Genomic DNA, 18,031 nt, shown 5'->3' with positions numbered 1-18,031 from the left:
TTAGTGAATTACATCCATTTAACAAACAGAACTATAGATTACAGGTTACTTCACAAATACAAACTCTTCAAGAGAAATAAATTTAAATTTAGCAGACACATGAAGCTGTGCTGTACGGGACCAATTTAGAGGGACTCTGCAGAACGAGGAACTCTAAAGCAGGAAGAAATCAATATTTAGTAAGCAAACATACTGACATTTATGGACAAAAGTCACAGTAAAAGAAAATGCATTTCTGAAGGTCAGATGATCCACATCCACTGTAGGCACAGAAAATCCTAGACAAATAGCTTAAACTTTAGATTTTGAAGGGCAGCTCGTCGCCCTTTACTAGCAGAAATATTTCGAGACTCTAAGTGGCTATAAGTATCTGACAATAACAGTCATAATATATACTTAAACATGAAGAGTCTTCCAGAAACTAGAAGCTTATCTGAGTTTCTGGCATACGCTGTGCCTTTAAGACAAAACAAACATTGCTCCAGAACTGAAGACCTAGAAGACAACCTGAAAACGCTTTCCCCACCTCTGTTTTCAAAACAGGTTCTGGAACTTGGTGAAGGGGGAATGTAAGCATTGGGTAAGAAAGGTTTACCTATCTAGCTGTCTACCTAAAAAAGGATGAGGAGAAAAAGAAGAAAAATAATAATAATAATTTGATTGAAGCCGATGTAGTATATTCCCTTTTACCCTTCCCGCATACGTTCTTTTCTAGCCCAGCAACTGTTAAGAACGAGGCATCCTCTAGAGTTGCAGGACTGCCTGACTAGCATGTATTACTAAAGATGTCTCCATGGGCCTAAAAATGTTATTATAAGAACACTAAATAAAGAGCATAAATTTCAAGTTTAGAGAGTAATTTATTAGACAACGTTGTATAGAATATTAGCTTGTTCATTGCTTTTTAAGATCTAAACTTAGTCAAATGCCTGTTAGTAACGAAGATAAATGTAATGGCATCCTTCCCAGCCAAACTGCAACGAGAGAATGCTCCCTCAGAAACCGAACACTGTAGGCTACAACATACGCAGTAGATGAAGAGACTATCAGAAAGATAAGAAAATAGGCATTCACATTCAAACAGAGCATCCAAACATTTGCCGACTAAATGCTTTTAAGAGCCTTAAAGTAGGGGCCAGTCAGCTAAGACTAAGGCTATCTCCAGCCTAGCCGCACAAACACCACATCGAATGACACGAACCATTCAGCTTGCTTTGGCATTACTGCTGGTACACCTAATAAAAGAGGGGTCAGGCACTGGAACGGGTTGCCCAGGGAGGTGGCGGAGTCACCGTCCCTCGCAGCGTTCACCAAGCGCCTGGACGAGGTGCTACGAGATACGATTTAGTAGATTAGTGAGTAATATTGGTGATAGGAGGACAGTTGGACTAGATGATCTTGTAGGTCCTTTCCAACCTTGTGTTTCTATGATTCTGAAATTAACACTAAAACTAGAACTACTCAAGTCCTTTCACATTCACTGCTGTACAAACTGACGAGCAATACGTACCCTGCGCTCTCAATCTGGAGGCACTGAAGCCTATGTAGTAGGTTTCAGGAGAATGAAACACAAGGCAGCTGCTATGACTCAGAAGAGGTCATGACAATTTCATTCCGCTATCCTCAAACATTCCTAAAACAGGTACAGCGAGCTAAATATTACAATTATTGTAGTCATCATAATTGAAAACAAAGTTTAAACACTCGATAAATAAATCACAAGTCAGTGATGCAAAAACGTTGTGGCCCAATACTTCATGAGACATGAAAAATACTTAAGAGCCAACTGGTTTCCCATAGTCAAAAAGAAAAAGAAGTATTACCTCTGTTAATATTAGCTTTAGTTCTGCAATAAGACATAGCATTTAATGCTATTTTTATTGCTAGTTTAATTCAATTAGTCTATCATTTACAGACTACTAGTCAGATTTGTCTCACCCAATAAACTTAACAAGTACAGCAAAACGTCTTTACTAACTGCAATCACACAGAGTAATAAAAGTCCACAACACCTGACATTGTACTCACACAACAAAGCTTAAGGCGCGTCACTAGTGCTCCTCTCTTATTCCAGAATAAGGAAGTACAGTCATCAGACAAGTGAACCAAATTGGGAAGACACAGCAAAATAATTTTCACAGGTCTCTATTAAAAAAAAAAAAAAAAAGATAGCGTGCATCCTTGTCCGCTTCGTTAGATAAAAATGCAGTTCATCTGTATAAGCAGAGCACAATACCTAACGACATGAAGAAAAGTCAGACGTGCAATGATTTTCTCATGTAGTAGGATCACTATATATCATATGGTAACACTCGGAAGTTTCCTAAATCAAAAAGAAGAATCTGACCCGAAACACAAGTGTAGTGGTAGAGGAAAAAAGGACAGACTGGAGCACCACGAGTAGCAGGGCGAAAGAAGAGCACGTTGTGGAAATTCAAGATGCAGATTTTTCGGACTCAAAGACAATGAACGTGAAGTTGATGAGGGAAGCTAGCAGTCAAGCAGACTACTGAAAAATCTTCCCAGCCGTATTTTAAGCAGATCGCAGAGACACGAATATCAGGAGGGGAGGGAGGAGGTACTTGAAGTACTCCAGATGACAGACACAGGCCTAAACTTTATTTGTAAAGACTGAAAAAGAAAATGTGATCTTGGAAATGTTGTTTGGACAAGGAAGAAGAAGGATATGAATAAAACATGACTGTGGATTCAAGGAGAAGAGAAAAAAAGAGGGCTACTCCCAAATTACTGCCCCAGGCGACAGAGGATTATAGTGCTGTCAGCAGCATTGCAAATGGAGAGCAAACGAGTTAAATCTGAGAGAGATGATAATGAGCTCCAAGACATTCAAAATGTTTATGATAATAAGAGACACTGCAAGGAAACGTAGGGCTGAATGAAGGCACGCAGAGCGGCGAAACTCCAAAAAGAAACGCGGTAACCTAAATAAAGGAGATAGCACAGCAGTTCTCTACAAACACGGTACACCTCGGGATTACTGGGAACAGGCTACGAGCAGTCCCACAGATGCCTACGTTTCCCTGCGGTGCAAATGGGCTTATTCCCACCAAAGTAAAGCAACGCTTAGCTGTGCGCTTTGTAAAAAGCACGGCAACACTTTGAAAATGTAAATAAACGTCCCGGCTGCACATTGTACTACCTGACAGATGTATGATAACTATTTCAGTTACACTTATTGTGGTCACTTGGAAGGAAAAGCATGTTTGAGTTCGCATAAAACCTGTAGTCTAATTACATGCTTCAATCACTGTTTGAATTACTGAAAAATACAGTCAGATACAAAGAAAAACCTAAAAGGAGTATTCTACGCTCCGCTTCTAATGGTTGGCTGAGGAGGCTAAACCTCTTCAACGGTGTCTAGGAAGAAAAAAACAACCTCCACTTGAGTTTCAGTATTATCTTTTTTTAATTATTAAACAAAACAACATCAACTACGCTCCACAGGAGTAATTCAAAGATATACATATATATTTTAAACATAAATACAACAAACAGTCTCCAAGATGTCGGAAGAATCTTAACATGCTTCCCTGAAGTAGTAGCCCTCCCTGGGTTTGCCTGGTATCTTAATTTGCCTTTGGTTTCAAAACTCGAGGCTTGCCAAGAGCTATTCCTTTCAAAACCTCAGGAATTCCATTACTAGTTTTAAGCTAAATTAAAGGAAAATAGAGGCATTCAACGCATGGCAAAAGTATGCACAAAGTGTTTGTTGATACTCATAAATAGACTGAAAAATTTAGCCGTCTGAAGGATAACTGCTGCACAGTCAGCTCTGTTCTGCTCGGCCGTGCAAGCGAGCAAAAAGCTGCTGCTGTCATTTCCGAAGAGCTCAGCACAAGACACGTTGCTACCAAAATGGACTACAGTTAGCGGCGGACCATTCGTTTGTCACTCGAAGCTAATATGTAGGGCAGAGTTTGCATTTCGGCAGAAAACAGCCAGAGTTTCCCTTTTAAAGCTGCTGCTGCAACAGCTCCATTCGGGGAGGAGATGTCACCGTGTGCTCAGGCACAGCAAAACCCGTCAACTCTTCGTCCTGTCATGAAATCAAGGCATTCCCTCTCAGAAATACGTGACTACATACTGCTACAAAAAAGTATCATGTATGAGGAGAAAAGTCTACGAAAGCTTTCTAGTCTAATCTAATATGATGCCGTTGAATATCTTTCCCCTGCCCACATACTCAGCGCAGCGTTGCTACCATTATTTTTACTGACTGACTTCGGGTAACGATGAAACGTCCCCACCTGCACACTGTGCGACGTGTCACACTGAGGTGTCACACAGAATATCCCATCCAAAGAAAATCTGCCTGACAAACGGTTGCTCGATGGGTGTGGAGGTAAGAAACGCCATCGGGCAAGGTGTCCCACGCGGCTGAACTTCTCGGCGGCAGCCACGGGAGATCGGTGGGCCTGGCAACACAACGGCTCCAAGTCACTGTTCGGCACCTTCCACCAGGAGCACAGGAGTGCAGGTACCTCACGCTGGACAGAGGGTCTGTTTTATCCTTGAGAAGGCAGGAAATCAAAGCGACTTTTCACCACTCAGTCAGCACACAGTAACAGATCGGTGGTTTACAGCAACCATCACCACCGTAGGAATGACGGCAATAGCAACTGAGCCCTGCCAGGGCCAAAATCCCAACGAAGAGAAGCCCGGAGAAGGAAACCTGTTCTTCTGGCTAAAGACACGGTGCCTGGCTTTGTCAACCGAGGTCCCGGCAAGAAGTCTGGGAATTACCCTGGGCCACCTGCGAGTCAGCCTCAGATTAAGCACAGCTTACAAAACAAGAGCTTCAGTACTCCACGTATGGATGTGAGAGCGTTTTAGGAGAACAAAGCCATGAAATTAAAGTATTCAAAAAGAAGAGAAGGAAACAGTCAGTAACCATAACGCCATTTCCACTAATTAGAAACGAATGCATATAGTCGATCCCAAACATGCAATAATCATGAAATTTTATTGTATAAACATCAGGAAAAAAGTGATTAGTTCTTTTATTAAAGCCTAGGGATAATTATTTTTGTTGTCATTTCAAGCTTGAGGGAAAGACTGAAATCCTGGAGAATTACACAGCTCCAGGAAGATCGGCCGTAATAAAGACTGATATACCGGGTATCACGATTGCTGCCGGCCAAGCAGCAGCAGAAAGGAGGAAGCTGAAGAGTGCGCTGTGTTGGGGAATATGTGAGGTACACACACGCATACAGGCACATACACACGTGTAACGTGAGAAGAGATCACCACCCGTTTGTGACCAGTTCACATCTGAAATGCAAGCTTACCTGTAGCAGAAGGGACGACCAAAGGGGAAAAAAAAAAAAAAAAAAGAAAAAAAAAGATGCTTAAGAGCAAGAGATGCAAAGTCTGCTATATTATGCATGTTCTTGGGCAACTTCTACACGACTGAAATATCACCTGTGTAAGCTGCATGAAACGACATCTCTGGACAGCAACTTTCAGCCAACAGCCCCTCAACCAGAAAGAACAACGTTACACAGCAGCAGCCAAAGCAAAAGCCAGTAAATTTGTTTCAGAAAACGTGGCTGACCAGCAGTAGACAGATGAGCTCCTCCAGCAGAAGCTACTGCCCGTGGTTACTCATCGCCAGCCGGCAGAGAGGCCACCACCCCTACAGACCTGCGAGGGCGGGGATCACGTAAGGGATCACGTAATTCATCCACTTCAGGAGGAATTCCCCGTGGCACCCGGGTGCTGAAGGCAGAGCTGACGCTGGCCGTTACGTGCCGGCTGTGCCGAGGGCAGGCAGCACCACCGACTAGCGGCTCCTTTGCTGGGAAGGATCGTTCGGTGCCATAATCGGTGGCAGAGCAGAAGAGACAAACGGCTGCGGGATGCAGCATCTAAAATTTTCATAGACGTTTGCAAAAAGCAATGCCTATCCACATCCTGAAACATTAAGTAAAGCCTGAAAGCCTTAAGACAGGCTTTGAAAACCACACTGTTATTTAAGCAGAGGAGTCATACGCTGCCTCCTAGGACGCTGTCTGAAGTTAACAGCATTAAGTCTCAGGTCAGCATCGTAACTTTCATAGTTTTTTTTGTTGGTGGTGCTGTTAAACCTATTTACTCTTGCAGGATATCTTGCGGTTTTCTTAGCACACGCTCTGATAACTGTCTGTTCTGAAGTTACTCTTTAAGAACTCAACACACACACTGAACAAATCCATTGTTCCAAGAATTTGACGGATGAACTGCAGTTATAAGCAGGAGCGTATTTTTCCCATTAAGCACCGCTAAACAAAACAATAGGTACCAAATGCGAACACCAAAAAAAAAAAAAAAAAAAAGAAGAGGTATTAGTATACAAATGGCCAGATTCTTCCCTCAAAATCCCTTCGGAGTGCATAGCAAAATCAGCGACACGCTGCCACGGATTAAGGGGTCTTAGCTGTGAATTATGCCCGTGAGCTGTAACCGAGAGATGCACTCAAACCCCCCAGGCGACCTGGCTGAACCAGGCCAGGACCAAGCGCCCTTCAAACCAGCACGACGCGTCCCTGTCACCGAAAGCAAGGGCCGCACCCCGCTCCCACCGCCAGCCCAGGTGTTTGTGCAGCGAACCCGGCCTCCCCCTCACCCTGCCCCTCCCCGGCTCCCTGCGCACCTCGGCCCGGCCCCGCGCCGAGGAGGAAGCGGCAGGCAGGGTGCAAACAAACAGCAGCACCCTGCTTTGCCATACGCTCTCGCCGAGCCCGCGGTGCTGCTTCCCGGCTCACGTCCCACGGTGTCCGTGGCGAGACGGGGCCCGAGCAGCCCCAAGGGCTCGCAGGCAGCTCAGCCCCCCACATCGGCATCCCCAAGGGATGGACAGCGGGCAGGAGGCCAGAAGGCAGAAAGCCCGACTTTGACCCGCTTGCGATGCCGGGAAACACGCCTGTGCACCACCACAGCTCACATTTAAACTTGCCAAAGCAGCTCAACGGGATTATTTTTCACACCAGATTTAAGACCAAGCGTTGTCACCACGTTTTCAGAAGCCTAAGCAGCCGCAGCCTACTCGGGCAGAAGCGGTAACGGCGTTCCCAGCTCCACTCTTCATGGTTAGCGAAATGAAGACAGAGCGGGAGCGACGCTAACCTAATAACGGTGCCTTCGCCAGACGTTCCTCTAAACAGCACTGATTAAATTGGCCTGGGCTTTTTGCTTAATAAGAACATATATGCCATAAACCCAATACAGCCACGTCAAGTATTATCTTAACTGGAATTTAATGTTTACCAGGAATTTAAATAACAGTTCAGGTGACTAAAGTGGTCCTAAAGTGGCTCAGGAGTGGATTTCACCACTATTCAGAGAGCTGCATCGCTTACACCGCAAGAGCCAATGGTCGCAAAAGGCAGTAAGCCTGATTTGGGTTCTGGATTAGACCCCTAATAAACATGGATACAGCTACTTTCAAGCTAATTTTCGAAGAGTAAAGTATCGTAAGCAGTAGTACAGATAGGTGGTTAGAAATAACGTTGCTAACTTTCAACCGATGCAATTTATTATTGCATCATCAGGTTTTAAAGGGAGTAATTTCCATGGCACGTAAATATCTTTGTTTACGCTCACCCAGTTTAACGGAGGACAGAAACACACTAATTTAGCAGACGGGACATATCGCATATCAACCTCAGAGATCAAGAAGAAGCTGAAGCGCAGGATTATATTGACAGATCCTCAAACCAGTCTTCACAAGTGCCGTATACTGTATTCTTCGACAGTTTATGAAACTCCTTTTCTTACAAAGCTGGATTCTTCCACAGACTGCCTCAGACAACGTTTTGTATAAAGGCTGCACTACTTCTCTTTAACAGAAGTTTCTCACACGAGGAAGGAGCAGACCGAGTTACTGTGCGAGAATTACACAGAAGTGAGACCAGTTTATTTGACTACAGCTAAGCACCAACATTCAAGAGAAGACACTGAACTGGAAAGCAAGCAAAGCCCTGGGAAGCCATTTAACCTGGTATAAATACAACTGCTGGAATGTTGTTTCACCAAGCGTTTTCAAAGCATTCTTTACCTGCAAGCAAATAAACCCAGAGGTTCTCGGTCAAGAAATGACGTCCTTAATCACTTTGCTTTTGTAATGCGGTTCATATTTTTGGACTTGAACTGGCAGTTTATGCTGACACCAATACACATTTCTTTTTAAGCAGGCGTGGACCGGTGTGCATTTCAGATGCACTTGCTGAGAAAAACAGGTAATGAAACAATGTCCCCGGCAGTTCTGCTGACCCCAGCAGGAAAGCAGGATGCTTACGGGGTCTGAACCCAGGTGTCTTCATAACAAATCACTTTTCACCCAGCAGTGAACCTTAGAAAAAATGGTCCTTCATTCCCCTAAACGCAACCATATTGTGGAGCAAGGAGCGCAGGGTTAATGACAGAGTCATAATACGGAGGTACTGTGAACACCGGTAAGGCAAAATATTTTTTCTCGTGACACCACATACCGCTCCGTCACTAGCACCTTAACCCACAAGCCTCAAAGACGACTCAGAAGCCGTACAGAAACAGAAAACCTTTCCTAACTCTTTTAGCACCCAACCACCACCGGCAACTTTCGGACTCCAACCCCGACCTCTGCTGCACGCCTTCCCCGCGCGTATTACACACAGCGTTTCCAGCTCGGCGCCCGTCAGCGCTCCTCAGGGCTTCTCCCCGCGATTATCCCGATTATCCCGACCATCACGAGGAACGAGCCGCGGGGCCAGCAAGCGGCGGCAGCACCCCCGCTCCCCAGGCACCCCCGGGTCACCCCGGGCGGAGCGGGGCGAGCGCGGCCCGGGCTCCGCTCCCCGCGGCCGAGCCCCGCCGCCGGGGCCGGCCCCTGGCTGGCGGCCGGGGGCTGACAGCTCGCCCCGGCCGGACCCGCCGCCGCCGCCGCCGCCGGGCTCGCCCCGCGCCCCGCAGGCGGCCCCCCGAGGAGGAGCCGGGGCAAGGGGAGGGCCCGCACCCACCTCCGCCGGCCGCCGCCGCGCCGCGCCGAGCCGAGCCGGGCCGGGCCGGGCCCCGCCGGCGGTGAGGGGCGAGCGGGCGGCCCCGCGTCCCGCGGCGGTAACGGCTGCGCCTCCCGGCAGCCGCAGGGCCTCGCGCTGGGCCGGACTCTGCCCGCCACCGCTTCCGGGGCACGGCGCGGACGCCTTCCGGGGGTGGCGGAGGGGGCGGCGGGGCCTGCGCGGCGGCGCCCAGCGGCGGGAGGGACGGGACGGGACGGGGCGCAGCCCGTGAGGCTGTCCCGGCCGGGGTGGTTGTGGAGTTAACGTCTAAGCACGCGCACACCCAAATGACGCGGTTGGGTCGCAGGTTGAGCAGCCAGCGAGCGGTGCTTAACGCGTCCCCATCGCGTGTCACAGAGTCATTAGGGTTGGAAAAGCCCTCCAGGATCATCTGCTCCAACCACCCCCTGCCACCACTGTCACCACTGAGCCTAAGCACCACGTCCAGCCTTCCCTTGAGCACCTCCAGGGACAGTGACTCCACCACCTCCCTGGGCAACCTGTCCCAGTGCCTGACTGCTCTTTATGAGAAGAAATGTCTCCTCATTTCCAACCTGAAACTCCCCTGGCACAACCTGAGGCCATCCCCTCTGGTCCTATCGCTAGTTATCTGCAAGAAGAGGCCGACCCCCAGCTCTCCACAGCCTCCTTTCAGGCAGTTGCAGGGAGCAATGAGGTCTCCCCTGAGCCTCCTCCAGACTAAACAACCCCAGTTCCCTCAGCCACTCCTCACAGGACTTGTGCTCCATGACAGAAGCATTTCCCCCTTGTGTCCAACTTCTCTGCTCTTACTCTGACTTCTGACTTCACCAAACAATGCCTGGCTTCTGGTCACCTCACAGAACTGCTCAGCCCATACATCCAACCTTCTTAGCAGTCATGCACCTTGTGTTTTGACTGCTTCAGTCATCTGAGGGCTTTCACAGGGAAAATGGAAAATGTTGCTGTTAGCTGCTCACCTTTTGTCCCTGCTCTTGACAGCAGATGAAGCAGAAGCAAATGAATGGCAGCGGTCCCCAGTGTCCAAGTAACCTGTGGGCTGTGTGAGAGCTGGAGAAGCTGAACTTCATGCAGAGGTTTTCTTCAACTGCATGTCCTAGAAACACAATGATACCTGAAAGGGTGGATGTGGATGAGATCAGAGGAGACGAGATCTTCCTATAGTTGGGTCATGTAACATGAAGTCTCTAGCAAACATGGCCATCTAACGTACTGTGTATGCTTGTATATCTCATAAATGTAGCCTATCTAATGGGCTACAAAACAACGAGCTGGTCTAAAGACAGACATCTGCAGCACAGCTTGTGTCCTTTAGGTACTCTTTTACACAGAATTGCCTTTAAGTCTCTTCAGCCGTAGTTGTTGATCTCGATCTGTGAGTCCACATCCAGCTAAGTATTTCTACATTGCAATTTTTCCATAGCCCTCAGCCGCATCTGGATAAGCAATAAACAAAGTTTCCACAGGTCTCTTATGTTGAGTCTTTTTTTTTTTTTTCCCTATTCTGTCAAGGGGGGTAGGAAAAGCGCAAAGAGAGGTGAATGGAGTTAGAGCCAGCTGGAGGCCAGTCACAAGTGGTGTTCCCAGGGCTCAGCACTGGGGCCACTTCTCTTCAATGTCTTTATCAATGATCTGGATGAGGGGACTGAGTGTACCCTCAGTAAGTTTGGGGACGACAAGTTGGGTGCAAGTGTTGATCTGCTTGAGGGTAGGAAGGCTCTGCAGAGGGATCTGGATAGGCTGGACTGGTGGGCCAAGGCCAATCTACGAGGTTCAACATGGCCAAGTGCTGGGTCCTGCACTTGGGGCACAACAACCCCATGCAGCACTACAGGCTGGGGGAAGAGTGTCTGGAAAGCTGCCTGGCAGAAAGGGAACTGGGTTATTGGTCAACAGCCATCTGAATATGAGCCAGCAGTGTGCCCAGGTGGCCAAGAAGGCCAACGGCAACCTGGCTTATATCTGAGGCCAGCAGGACCAGGGAGATGATTGTCTCCTTATACTCGGCTCTGGGAGGCTGCACCTCGAGTACTATGTTCAGTTTTGGGCCCCTCACTACAACAAGGACATTGAGGTGCTGGAGAGTGTCCTAAGAAGGGCAACGAAGCTCCTGAAGAGTCTAGAGAACAAATCTTATGAGGAAGGGCTGAGGGAGCTGGGTTGTTTAGCCTGGAGAAAAGGAGGCTCAGGGGAGACCTTATTGCATTCTACAGTTACCTGAAAGGAGGCTACAGCGAAGTGGGGATTGAGCTCTTCTCCCAAGCACCAACAGGTATGACAAGAGGAAATGGCCTCAAGTTGCGCCAGGGGAAGTTTAGATTGAATATTAGGAAAAAAATCTTCACTAAAAGGATTGTGAAGTATTCAAACAGGCTGACCAGGGAAGTAGTAGATGTAGACCATCCCTGGAGGTCTTCAGAAAACATGTAGATGTAGAGCTTAGTGACATGGTTTAATGGTGGGCTTGGCAGTGCTAGGTTAAAGGTTGGACTAGATGATTTTAGAAGTCTTTTCCAAGCAACGTGATCCTGTGATTCTATGATTCTAGCTCTTACCATGCATTCGCTCATGTGAATGGCTGTATTTAAACTACATGTCAGTGTTTGTTTCGGGTCTGGATAGCACGGCATCTCTTTGAGGATCTAGTTCTACAGCTTAATCAGAGGTGAAGCAGTGAAATTTTTCACCTGTTTACTGGCCATCTTCACTATTTACTGAAATGTTATCTTAGCTAGCTCACTCAGATTTTCTGGCAGACCAATTCTGTATTTAGACACTGCTACTTTGCTGTATTCTGCAGCTATTGGGTATCATTCTCCAGCTGAGTTTTTCTAGCTCCTTAAGATCATGCTGTGTCTCACCGCTGTTGGGAATTTCTAACTGGCCACGTTGCTGCTTCTTTTTCTCACTTCATAGATCTTTCTGATCCATGACATATTGGTTGCTGGTCATATCTATAATCATTTTTGTCATCTCAAACTGAGATATCTGTCAAGATTGCTATTCTTTCAAAGATTGCACAGCTGCTTGCAGATGTCTGCAAATTGTGAACCTACATTGCTTTAAATCTTTTGATGACATCTTCAATTCTGTTTTGGATCTTCCTAAATTTCCTTTTGAATAATTCCTTCAACTTTGGAATCAGAGACCTCCTCTGTCATTTCAGTGTAGCTCATATTCTCTCCCTTTAAAAATGAGATGCTGCTGCCAATGCCACCTGTAAGGCTTCTCCATAAGCAGCTAGCTCAGAGCTAAAACTTGTAAAATTACTATTTTAGTAGCTAAACATTTCAAATTGTTTGCTTGGGCATTTTTTATATGGTCTTATACAGTGGTTACAGGATGTGCTAACTGGCTTTTCTGGGACAACAAAAGTAATCGTACATTTAATCGTTCTCTGATACATAACTGGTTTATCCAATTAAACGTTGTGTTTAAAGGTGTTAATTTTAAATACTACTTAGAATAACTCCTTTATTAATAATGACACTTTCAGCCCAAATTAAAACTTTCAGGTTAACACCTCTTTTTTATTTAAAATTCTGAAGGTTATAGAAGTATTTTGGAACAATTCGTAGTCTTTGAAGAGGAAATGAGCTTGAACTGCATCAAATATACTTACCACAGCTTGTGTTTCCGTAAGTTTTCATTTCACTGTCCTAATGTATTTCAGGATTGGTTCATAGATCTGTCTTGTTCCAGTTCCTGGATTCTTACAAGAAGGGACCAACATCGTGGGGTTCATCATGAAACTTGTACTCAGCAGATCAATTGCTCTTGCCTGTTACCTACGTCGATTTAACAGTATTCAATTCTGTAAGCAAGAGAGCAGTCCCGTCACATTAAAAATGTTAACAGTAGATTTATCCATTAAGAAAGTTCTCCCTTATTCATCTTGTGTTCTTAATGCCTGGGTCTGACAAAGAAGGGACTATGGGGGAATGGAATGCCACATTCTGCACCATGTTTTTGCAGTTTCCTTTCATATGTTGTTTAGAGATTCATGGCAACAAACTTCTTCAGGGTATGAAGAGAAGAGTTATATTTCTTCCCCAAAAAACCTTTGGAACCTATCCCATTTCATGCATAGTTTGTCTTCTCACCTGGGAAGCCTTTTCTGATCAGCCTGAGATTCCCCAGCAGGAATACTTCTCTTTAAAGCTTATCTTAAAATGGATGTATTTTTGTAGATGGATACTGATACACATCCTTAATGTTTCAACTATAAATTCCGCTCTTGAAGTAAACAGAGGAGAGTAAACAGTTTCTCCTAAAAATAAAACCATAGCAACAGCCTCATGACAAATCGTAGAACTTTGCAGTCGCTTTGTTTTATAATGAAGAAGGCCTTTGATGTTGCTATAGGCACCACCTAACCCAGCTATAGGTGAGGGCTCTATTATATAATAAACAGTGTCTTTCAGGGTTTATGACTCAGCAGCAAAAGCATGTTCCTGGCTGAAATGTGGTGCAGAAACTCACTGTGTTGTAAGAGGCTATCTGGAGTGTAATTTTATTCTGCCTAGGGTGTAATTTTATTCTGCCCTCTCCCCTGGCTCCAAAATCCATTAGACACTAACAAAATTCTTCAAAAAACAAACAAACAAACCAAGAAAAAAAAAACAGTCTATAGCAAACATTTCTGGAGCTGGAAAACAGATTTACAAAGAGAGAGAGCTAGACTTAGTGTGCTAGCTGCACAGAATAACACCAGTCACATTCTGCCTCTCCTCATGTGTGGCATGCTAAGTAGAATGACCCTTTGTGTGTCAAATCAAGAAGTTTTTGTTTTCATGATCAAACAAAGCCCGTGCATACAGTAAGGGCCATATAGCAGCCACTTACAGCCTGGTCTGCACTTCTTAAGAACCCCTATCCCCACAAAGTTAGTAGTTTTTTTCATTTTTCAGAAGTAAGTACAAGTTTGAGCCCATAATTTACACCAGTAATTCACTACTGGTCATCAATAGTTGAGTTGTCAACATTTCAGTTTAAAATGAAAAAAAAAAATTGAAATCCAGTGGTAAATGCAGGCATCGTACGGTTTAATTCACATAGTGAAACTTCTCCTGAAATGCCTGCCAGAATATGACAAACCTGCTCTTAGTCCTGTGACATCCACGGAAAAGTGGAGCAGAACTGGTTACGCAGGTCACTGGTGGTATTGCAATTTGTTTTTCCTCAGGTGTGTAAATTGCCTTGTTCTTGTACGCAGATGCCACCGGCATGGTTGAAAGATCCAAGAGCTCTAAGTAACACGCTGTGAAGGAGAGGATACTTGTCGCTGTGACAGCTAGACTTTTATAGATACTACAATGAGCTGCAAAAACATGAATTTAAACTCAGGTATTTTCTCTGACCTCATTTTAGGCTAAGCTTGCTGGCTGAGATTCTAGGTGTTTTACTCCTTGACATACTAGACACTTGGTCCCTTACCCATTTGGGCATTGAAAGTCTGAAAAATGTTATTACTGCCAGTGAAGCTGCCTTCTGGGCCTCACAAGTACATATACAAATGCAGTTTGCCTCACAAGTGAATGCTCTGCTTAACCCAACTGAACTGTTTTCGTTCCCCTAACAAAGGCTGCCACATGCAGCTCCTCTAACTTCTGGCTGGCTCTTTCCCAGGAGCAGCATCGATGTGCTGACTGCACAATGTGCGCACGCCTGTTTCCAACTAGCCTGTGATAACCAAGTGGGCCATAAATCTAATTAAATGCAAAAAAAAAAAAAAAAAAGCTACAGTGTGTTGCAATATCTTTCAAGATTTGACTTCATCTGACAAAAGCAAGGAAATTCTGAGTGAAGATTGCCGCTATGTCCTCAGTTCTCCCCCCGGTATTGTGGAGTTTCAGGGCCCCAGAGCTGTGCACATTTAACTCTGTACTATATGTATTAAGCAGCGTTCAAAGAGCATTGACACAATGTCAGACTCTTCAAAAATTAGGCAACTTCTGTAATTTTGACTCCCCTGTGAGTGCAAAGGATGGGGAATGAAGTACGTTGTCACGTGCCATTTTTCTAGTTTGCAAACCCTGCCTCGCTCAGGACGCAGAGTAGTTGCCTCTCCCAGAAGACAGCTGGTTAGTTTAAATCTCTGCGTGCAGCAAGTGCCCTTTGCCTTATTTATTTATTCATTCAGTGAGTAACTACTTAGGTATTCGTAGGGCATTTGTCATTGTATTAGTTGATACTTCATTAGCATTAGTGGGATTGTTTCTGCGTTCCTGTTTCCAGAGGAAGAATTACAGCTGCATGTTGCTTACAAGGGTGTGTGGGTTCGGGGCACGGGGGATCTCGGTGCTGCAGTGCTCAGCATCGTGGCCGTTAACATTACACAATCCTGGAGCTTGGTGATATCCGTGACACCCAGTTCTCTCTCCAGGTTTCCTATATGGTACGTGGCGGAGGCAAGGGGAGGAATGGGATCACGCGGGATCCACCCCAAACAAGAAGCTGGCTGAACTTCATGCTGTGAAAGGCTGATGGCATTTATGTGACTGCGGGCACAGCGGTCAGGGTTTAGTGCCAAGGAATCTCAAAAGATGCTGCTCTGCAGCGGCCCATGAGCAGGTATCGAGGCTGCAGTTGGAAAATTGGCAGATGGACTACGCACATTTGTCTCTGCCTCTACAGCGGGTGCTCAGGAATGCTAGGGTGGGACCACACTGCAAATTCTTAACGAGGACACTGACAAATGGTCCATTTTGCTATACGGGAGGTGTTTCAGTGCAGAGCAGGCTGGGAAGTACAGTCCCAACATTTACCAGTTTGTCTCGCAACATCCTCAAAACTAAAACTGGGTTACAAGGAGCTGCTTGCTCCTCTTGGAGCTCACTTCAGCTTGTGAGATGCCTGTGGGGGCCCCTGTATACAAGACATGAATGTTTAAGGGGTAGGACAAACTGTGCTTTTCCCTTAATTTGGTGATTAAAAAGTCCCAAACTCGGTTTTTAGGGGAACGTGGGTTTGGTTTCATCCTCTACCTGCGAAAATGTGAATTTGTATTTTCCTTCACTTGGGGGGTGCTGTAGCCATCACACGGTTATTACAGCTTCCTTAGTCCTACCCGCTGAAATCATTCAGTTGTGACTGCCTGGACTGGATCCGTAGGAGCAGGATTAGGTTGCTGGGAAGTACATACTGGAGCAATCACAGAGATGTTTTGGGAACCTCACTGAAATAAGAATTCATGGAATGTGAGCATCTCCATAGCTGGGAAGCAACTGGGTGAGGATTTCGAAGGTAGTTATTTTGGATTTAAGGATCATAGGTGTTCACTTCAAGCATCTGAGTCCTCTTATTGAGAACTAACCAAGACATGTCTCAGGTCACACAGGCAAATCAGTGGCAGGGAGCTGGGGTGAGGCTTCAGTATACAAACAAGTACATCAGACCGCGGAAAAATCAACATAGTTTTTGTAGATAGAAAAGCTTTGTCACAATTATGAAGTTCTTTGACGAAACGAACAAACTGATAAACCAGGCTGATACAGTCAAGGCAGTGATTTCAAAAGTTTTTGGCGCAATCCCACGGCAATGCTGCTAAAGAAAGTTAGCTGTCATAGGTCTGGAAGGAAGGCTGTCTTGTGAATTAGTAACGGGTTGAAAGAGAAGGGTTAACGGGGAAGCAATAAATAGTCATTTTTTACACTGCGGGAAAGTTACGATCAGACTCCCACGAGGATTCATGCTGGGACCTGCCCAGGTTAGCATACTCAGAAATGGTCTTGGAAAGAGAGTGAGTAAGGAAGCAGCACGGTTTGCTGCTGATGCAAAATCCTTTACAGTCATGGAATATAACGCTGACAGCAAGAAGTTGCGGAGGGATCCCATCCTGCTGAGCATGGGTGTTAAGCTAGAAGCTGAAATTCAGTCTCAATACCTGTAAGCTGATGCATATGGGCAAAACCAATCTTAATTATATGCGCACGGTTTTACATGGGCTATTATTACAGTGAAAAGACGTCTGAAGAGTCGCTATAGGTGGTTCTTCAGAAACTTCATTTCCAGCTCCAAGTGAAAAATGTCAGGAATTTATTTGGAAAGGAAGACAGCAGAGCAAGGAGTGTTGCGACATCTTTATGGAGATAGGTGGTACGGCCACATCTTGAGAACAGCATGAAGCTCTGGTTTCCCACATCAGAAAGAATATGAATGTAGAAAAAGAATAATAAAGCATTGATAATGATTTGTGTTTAAAACAAGCCAACGCTTGGACTTCTCAGTTAGAGAAAGACAAAATGGACCATGCCTGGATGACTGAGGGAAGGGGACTGAATTACATAAAGTGGTGGGCTGTGCAGAGAAAGTAGGGAGCTATCATCCATTCCTTCTAGTAAGCGGTAACACAGGAAGTAATGAACAGGTTTAAAGCAGCCAAAAGGTAGTGTGTTGTTTTTTTTTTCAGATGCTACAGAACTAGAGTAAGGAGCTCACTGTTTCCAGAAATGTAGAGGCTAAAACTATCATTGCTTTAGAAAAAGAATTCAAATCAAATGGGAGCAGTGCCATTGGTAGCAGGTAAATGGAGTGCAAAGGATACACTGCAAAGATATAGAGATCATTTTTATATATATTTTTCCTATGAAGGTAGTCAAATATTGGAAGAAGTTGCCCAGAGAGGCTGTGCAGCCTCATTCCTGGAAGATACTCCAGGAATATTCCAGGGTCAGTGCTTCTTGGTATTTGGGTTAAGATTTTTGGAAGATAAGATGCCTGTGTGCTCTCTGTGACTGACTGTGTTCAGCAACTGGGATGCATGGCACGAACAAACAATTTGCACTACAAAAATACCCCAAACTGCCCGTCACTGCTTTCTCCTGTAATAAGAGGAGATCTGTCTTTTATTTGAAAGACACAGCCGTGCTGCAGCTCGGCAGCTGTGCGACAGGGTATTCACAAACAATACTTATGGAATAAGCTGAGTCCTATAGTTTTAAAGAACAAATGCACTTCAACTTAATTGCAGTCAGGCCAGAATAAAAATTAAAGGG

General features: G+C 45.4%; 1 protein-coding gene across 1 annotated transcript in view; it reads right to left on the bottom strand.

Annotated features, from left to right (window-relative positions):
* FRS2 (fibroblast growth factor receptor substrate 2) overlaps positions 1 to 9,021 on the bottom strand; it is a 55,797-nt gene extending 46,776 nt beyond the window's left edge. The window contains exon 1 of the mRNA XM_050708028.1: positions 8,997 to 9,021. The gene's annotated coding sequence lies outside the window, so the exon portion shown is untranslated. The remainder of the gene's footprint in view (positions 1 to 8,996) is intronic.
* Positions 9,022 to 18,031: the final 9,010 nt, after the last annotated feature.

The sequence above is a fragment of the Cygnus atratus genome, chromosome 1, assembly GCF_013377495.2.
Source record: "Cygnus atratus isolate AKBS03 ecotype Queensland, Australia chromosome 1, CAtr_DNAZoo_HiC_assembly, whole genome shotgun sequence".
NCBI classification, from domain to species: domain Eukaryota; kingdom Metazoa; phylum Chordata; class Aves; order Anseriformes; family Anatidae; genus Cygnus; species Cygnus atratus.
The sequence above is the reverse complement of the archived record's forward strand: the minus strand, read 5'-3'. Positions and strand labels throughout refer to the sequence as shown.